Raw genomic sequence first — 7,332 nt, 5'->3', positions numbered from 1 at the left:
TTGGGAAGGGAACCCCCTGGGATGCGGCTCAAGCAGTGCCCAAAGGGACTGGAATGCGGAATCACATCGAGAGACCCAAATGCTATACGAGGGCTCAAATCGAATTATCGATTTGGCCACGACATGGACGCATCGGAACGACTACCTTTGCCGAACCACTCGCAATTGCATCCATACCGAAACCAATAGACATTTCCGTTAGAGCCCTCGCATAGCATTCGGGAATCTCGCATGCCCCTCTAAATCGACCAATGCTGGCGCTCAACGAAAATCCGAGCGCTACCACCGTTCGAGCGCCAGCATTGGTCGAGTTAGAGGGGCACGGGGGAGAATGCTCCAGTCAACACCTCCCCTATATAAGTTATTTGTCCGATTCTCGCACAACCGTAGTCTGCCTCGTCGAATCAAACAACGGTCCCAGATTCCGACTTCCGTTCCGTAGAGACCCAAAAGCTAGATGGAGGCTCGCAAGAAAGAGAGTCGGCGCATAGCAATCGGGTTTCTCGAACGTTTAGGGACCGAGCTCACTTGCGGATAGGGCAAAATCCGCCAAGCAACCCAAAAGCTAGACGGGGGCTCGAATCGAATCGCCTAGGCGGCCACAACAACGACGTGTTGGATCGACTACCAGTGCCAAACCATTCAGCAAGACTAGTCTGTGTCGAGGCCGGATAGAGATTCTCAGAGAGCGCCCGTATAGCATTTAGGAGACCTGCCGCGTCCCTCACACTCGACAAATGGTGGTGCACGTTTATAAATCCGAGCGATCCCAACCCTTTCAAGCACCAACATCGGTCGAGATAGAGGGGCACGGAGGGGGCTGCGTGAGACAACACAGTCCCCTATATAAGTTATTTGTCCGATTCTCACACATCCGAAGAATGGTCATCAAATCGGACAACAGCCCAAACTTCCGACTTCCGTCCCAGAAAGCCCAAGAGCTATCTAAAACGTTCATGGCCGGAACTCGATCGCGGCTATACCAGTCCGCCAAGCAACCCAAAAGCTAGACTGGAGCTCTAGTCGAATCACCTCTGTGGCCATTGCAAGGACGTGTTGGAGCGACTACCATTGCCGAACCATTCCGCAGGTCGAGTCCATACCAAGGCCGCATAGAGATTCACGATGAGCTCCTGCATAGCAATCAGGAGACTTGCCGTGTCCATCACAATCGATAAATCCTGGTGCAAGATTTTTGCATCCGAGCGCTCCAACCAGTCGAGCACCAGCATCAATCGACATAAACGGGCACGGGGGGAGGATGCTCGAGAACACTACCTCCCCTATATAAGTTATTTGTCCGATTCTCAAGCAGCCGAAGTCTGGTCATCGAATCGGGTCAAAGACCACAACTTCCGACTTTACCCACAATGCAAGTCATCGAATCGAACATCGGCCCCCGAGTCGGACTCCATGCGTATGTCAGGTCATCGGACCCAAATTCCGCCTTCCTGCGCATGGCGGGCCATCAATATCAACTCGGTCATCGGACCCAAACTCCGCCTTTCTGCGCATGGCACGCCTTCAAATCGGTCATCGGACCCAAATTCCGCCTTCCTGTGCATGGCGGGCCATCAACATCAACTCGGTCATCGGACCCAAATTCCGCCTTTCTGCGCATGGCACGCCATCAACTCGGTCATCGGACCCAAATTCCGCCTTCCTGCGCATGGCAGGTCATCGGACACAAATTCAGACCTCGCCAATATGCCTACGTATCGAATCGGTCATCGGACCCAACTTCCGACTTCATCCATACTGTAGGGTCTTTGAGGTTGGCGCGGTGCGCTCAACCCGGGGAGTCGACCCATCGAAGCATACACCTCCCCTATATAAGCTATTTGTCCGATTCCCACACCTGTGTAGTTTGCACCTCTGACCAGGACATCGACCCCAACTTCCGAACTCGACTGCAACGACGGCACCAGCGCCTTGGTGCGCACCTTGCGACGCACAGTCCCAACATTCGCCTTCCTGCACATGGCAGGTCATCGGACCCAAATTCCGACCTCGCGAGTATGCCTACATATCGAATCGGTCATCGGACACAACTTCCGACTTCATCCATACCGTAGGGTCTTTGAGGTTGGCGCGGTGCGCTCAACCCGGGGAGTCGACCCAACGAAGCATACACCTCCCCTATATAAGCTATTTGTCCGATTCCCACACCTGTGTAGTTTGCACCTCCGATCAGGACATCGACCCCAACTTCCGAACTCGCCTGCAACGACCGAACCAGCGCCTTGGTGCGCACCTTGCAACGCACAGTGCCAACATTCGCCTTCCTGCACATGGCAGGTCATCGGACCCAAATTCCGACCTCGCGAGTATGCCTACATATCGAATCGGTCATCGGACCCAACTTCCGACTTCATCCATACCGTAGGGTCTTTGAGGTTGGCGCGGTGCGCTCAACCCGGGGAGTCGACCCAACGAAGCATACACCTCCCCTATATAAGCTATTTGTCCGATTCCCACACCTGTGTAGCTTGCACCTCCGATCAGGACATCGACCCCAACTTCCGAACTCGACTAAAAAGACCGCACCAGCACCTTGGTGTGCACCTTGCAACGCACAGTGCCAACATTCGCCTTCCTGCACATGGCAGGTCATCGGACCCAAATTCCGACCTCATGAGCATACCTACTAATCGAATCGGTCATCGGACCCAACTTCCGACTTCATCCATACCGTAGGGTCTTTGAGGTTGGCGCGGTGCGCTCAACCTGGGGAGTCGACCCATCGAAGCATACACCTCCCCTATATAAGCTATTTGTCCGATTCCGACACCTGTGTAGTTTGCACCTCCGCTCAGGACATCGACCCCAACTTCCGAACTCGCCTGCAACGACCGAACCAGCGCCTTGGTGCGCACCAAAAGTGCGCACTTTTGGAGGGCACTTTTGTGCGCTCCAAAGGTGCGCACTTTTGGAGGGCACTTTTGTGCGCTCCAAAGGTGCGCACTTTTGGAGGGCACTTTTTGGAGGGCACTTTTGTGCGCTCCAAAGGTGCGCACTTTTGGAGGGCACTTTTTGGAGGGCACTTTTCTGCGCTCCAAAGGTGCGCACTTTTGGAGGGCACTTTTTGGAGGGCACTTTTCTGCGCTCCAAAGGTGCGCACTTTTGGAGGGCACTTTTTGGAGGGCACTTTTCTGCGCTCCAAAGGTGCGCACTTTTGGAGGGCACTTTTTGGAGGGCACTTTTCTGCGCTCCAAAGGTGCGCACTTTTGGAGGGCACTTTTGTGCACTCCAAAGGTGCACACTTTTGGAGGGCACTTTTTGGAGGGCACTTTTCTGCACTCCAAAGGTGCGCACTTTTGGAGGGCACTTTTTGGAGGGCACTTTTGTGCGCTCCAAAGGTGCGCACTTTTGGAGGGCACTTTTTGGAGGGCACTTTTGTGCGCTCCAAAGGTGCGCACTTTTGGAGGGCACTTTTGTGCACTCCAAAGGTGCGCACTTTTGGAGGGCACTTTTCCTGCGCTCCAAAGGTGCACACCTAGGTGAGCACCTTCGACCACACCTTGTAGCACACCAAACTCTGACTTTCGACTTCATCCGCAATGCAGGGTCTTTGAGGTTGGCGCAATGCGCACAACCAGGGGAGTCGACCCATCAAACCCAACACCTCCCCTATATAAGCTATTTGTCTGATTCTCATACATGCGTAGCCTGCAGGAGCAATTAGGACATCGACCCCAACTTTCGGCTTCTAAACGAAAACAAGGTCTTTGAGGTTGGTGTAATGCGAACAACTAGGGGAGTCAACCCATCAAACCCAACACCTCCCCTATATAAGCTATTTGTCTGATTCTCATACATGTGTAGTCTACAGGAGCAATTAGGACATCGACCCCAACTTTTGACTTCTTAACGAAAACAAGGTCTTTGAGGTTGACGTAATGCGCACAACCAGGGGAGTCGACCCATCAAACCCAACACCTCCCCTATATAAGCTATTTGTCCGATTCTCATACATGTGTAGCCTACAGGAGCCATTAGGACATTGACCCCAACTTTTGACTTCTTAACGAAAACAAGGTCTTTGAGGTTGGCGTAATGCGCACAACCAAGGGAGTTGACCCATCAAACCCAACACCTCCCCTATATAAGCTATTTGTCTGATTCTCATACATGTGTAGCCTGCAACAACGATTAGGACATCCACCCCAACTTCTGAATTCGTCTGCGTTGACCGCACCAAAGGTGCACGCCTTGGTGCTCACCAAAATCCGACTTCCGACTTCTTCTGCTATGCGGGGTCTTTGAGGTTGGCGCAGTGCGCACAACCAGGGGAGTCAACCCACCGAATGCAACACCTCCCCTATATAAGCTATTTGTCTGATTCTCATACATGCGTAGACTGCAGCAATGATTAGGACATCCACCCCAACTTTTGACTTCTTAAACAAGACAGGGTCTTTGAAGTTGGTGCAGTGCACACAACCAGGGGAGTCGACCCATCAAACGCAACACCTCCCCTATATAAAGCTATTTGTCCGATTCTCATACGTGTAGTCTGCAGCAGCGATTAGGACATCGACCCCAACTTCCGAATTCGTTTGCATTGACCGCACCAAAGGTGCACGCCTTGGTGTGCACCTTGGAGTGCACTTTGGTGCTCACCTCGGTGCACACTTTGGTGTGCACCTCGGTGTGCACCAAAGGTGCGCACCTTGGAGCGCACCAAAGGTGTACACTTTGGAGCGCACCACATAGGGTCTTTGAGAGGTTGGCGCAGTGCGCACACCAAGGTGGGTGTTGAGGTGCGTGCCGAGGTGGGTGGGTGCTAGGGTGCGCTCCATGGTGGGTGCCAGGGTGGGTGCGTGCTAGGGTGGATTCCAAAGAGGGTCATAGGGTGGGTGCCAAGGTGGGTTGGTGATATAGTGGGTTCAAAGGTGGGTACTAGGGTGGGTTCCAAGGTGGGTCACAAGTTGGGTGCCAGGATGCGTGGGTGTTAGGTTGGGTGCCAAGGTGGGCTCCTGCGTGGGTGGGTGCTAGGGTGGGTTTCAAGGTGGACGCGAGGGCGGGTGCCAAGGTGGGTAACAAGTTGGGTGTTAGGATGGGTGAGTGCTAGAGTGGGTGCCAAGGTGGGTGGGTGCTAAGGTGGATGCCAAGGTGGTTCACAGGGTGGGTGGGTTCTAGGGTGAGTTCCAAGGTGGGTCACAGGTTTAGTGCTAGGGTGCGTGTCAAGGCGGGTGTCGAGGTGCCTGGGTGCTAGGGTGTGGATGCCAATGTGGGTCATAGGGTGGGTACTAGGGTGGGCTGCAATGTGGGTGCCAAGGTGGGTAACATGCTCGGTTGGTTCTAAATTGGGTGTCAGGGTGGGTGTGCACCCACCTTGCCCGAGGTGGGTGCCAAGGTGCCAGTGTGGGTGGGTGCTAAGGTGGATGCCAAGGTGGGTGAGAAGGTGGGTGATAGGTTGAGTGGTAGGATGGGTGGGTGCCAAGATGGGTCACAGGGTGGGTGCAAGGGTGGGTAGGTGCTAGGGTTGGTGTCAGGGTGGGTGGGTGCTAGGTTGGGTTCCAAGGTGGGTGCGAGGGTGAGTGTCAAGGTGGGTCACAGGTTAGGTGCTAGGATGGGTGAGTGCTAGGGTGCAAAGGTGCCAGGGTGGGTGCTAGGATGGGTCGATGCTAGGGTGAGTGGCAAGGTGGGTCCACAAGTGTCAAGGTGGGTGCCGAGGTGGGTGCCAACTTGGGTTCCAAGGTGGGTGCCAAGTGGGCGACTGCTATGGTGGATGCCAAGGTGGGTCACGGGGTGGGTGCCAAGTTGCTAGGTTGTGTTCCAAGGTGGGTGCCAACGTGGCTGCTAGGGTGCGTGGGTTAAAGGGTGTGTCACAACGTGGGTGCCAGGATGGGTGCGCACCCACACTGGCCAAGACGGGTGCAAGGTTGGGTTCCAAGCCCGGTCACAGGCTGGGTGCTAGGATGGGTGGGTGCCAAGGTGGGCACCAGGGTGGGTGCACCCACCCTGGCCAAGGTGGGTCACGGGGTGGGTCCTAGGGTGGGTAACAGGGTGGGTACTAAGGTGCGTGCCAAGGTGGGTCATGGGGTGGGTGCCAAGGTGGGCACCAGGGTGGGTGTGCACCAACCCTAGCCAGGGTAGGTCACGGGGTGGTTGTCGGGGTGGGCGTCAAGGAGCCAAGGTGGGTGGCAAGTAGCCAAGTTGCGTGCCAAGGTGGGTGTCGGGGTGGGTGCCAAGGATCCAAGGTGGGTGCCAAGGAACCAAGGTGGGTGTCTGGGTGGGTGCCGAGGTGGGAGCCAGGGTGGGTCCCAAGGTGAGTGCAAAGGTGGGTGCCAGGGTCAAGGTGAGTGCCAATGTGGGTTCCAAGGTGCCAGGGTCAGGGTGAGTGCCAATGTGGGTTCAAAGGTGCTAAGTTGGGTGCGAGGTTGGGTGCGAGGGTGGGTGGGTGCCAAGGTGTGCTAGGTGGAAGCCCGGGTGGGTCGGCATCCCATGGGTGTCGAGTTGGGTGCCTGATGGGTGCTTCTTGTCAAGTTTTAGTCGTCGGGACTCATTTCGAGCCTTAGAGGTCGTTTCTTGTCCGGTTGCCCTGTCTTCGACCTGGGAACCCAATTTTGGTCCTCGGGTCCCATTTTTTTTTGTCTCGCATCCCACTTTTGGCCTGTGGCCTTTTCGGGGTCGATTCTCGTTTTGGGCATCAGAGCATGTTTCTTCTCCTAAAACCCAATATTTGTTTATTAAGTCTCGGAACACATTTTTGTTCTCGTGGACCCATCATGGGTCTTGGAACGCATTTGTGGTCCTTGGGTCCCATTTTGCATCCCGAAACTTGTGTTTTGGTGCTTGATCCCTATTTTGGGTGCCCACCTTGCACCAAGTGCGCACCCGGGGCAAACCGAGCGCCTTGGTGCACCGGGGCAAGATCGAGCGTGCACCCGAGGCGCCCCGAACATGCACCAAGGTGCACTCGGCCCACATGTGAGCGCAGGTCGTTGCGCCCGAGGTGGTGTGTGGGCACCGCGTTGCAGACGGGACACTGCACGCACACGACGCCCCGTCCAGGTGCACGCACGTAGGCCGGGCCGGGTGCACACCCGACGCCCTAGCAAGGTGCGCGCACCCGGGCAGGGCTCACACTTGGCGAACGGGGCGCACTTCGCGAGGGAGGGTGTGCACCTCGACGGGGGTGGGTGGCCGGGGTGGATTCGCACGTGGGTCGCGGTTTGCTAAGTACACACTGCGACAAGCTCATAACGGGTGCGATCATACCAGCGTTAGTGCACCGGATCCCATCAGAACTCCGCAGTTAAGCGCGCTTGGGCCGGAGTAGTACTAGGATGGGTGACCTCCCGGGAAGTCCCGGTGTTGCACCCT

General features: G+C 55.8%; 1 non-coding gene across 1 annotated transcript; it reads left to right on the top strand.

The window, feature by feature from the left end:
• Positions 1-7,213: 7,213 nt before the first annotated feature.
• Positions 7,214-7,332, top strand: LOC131870307 (5S ribosomal RNA). Its single transcript, XR_009368630.1, has one exon. It is a non-coding gene; the product is annotated as a 5S ribosomal RNA (ribosomal RNA).

This window comes from Cryptomeria japonica, unplaced genomic scaffold, assembly GCF_030272615.1.
Source record: "Cryptomeria japonica unplaced genomic scaffold, Sugi_1.0 HiC_scaffold_312, whole genome shotgun sequence".
In the NCBI taxonomy this organism is placed as follows: Eukaryota; Viridiplantae; Streptophyta; class Pinopsida; order Cupressales; family Cupressaceae; genus Cryptomeria; species Cryptomeria japonica.
The sequence above is the reverse complement of the archived record's forward strand: the minus strand, read 5'-3'. Positions and strand labels throughout refer to the sequence as shown.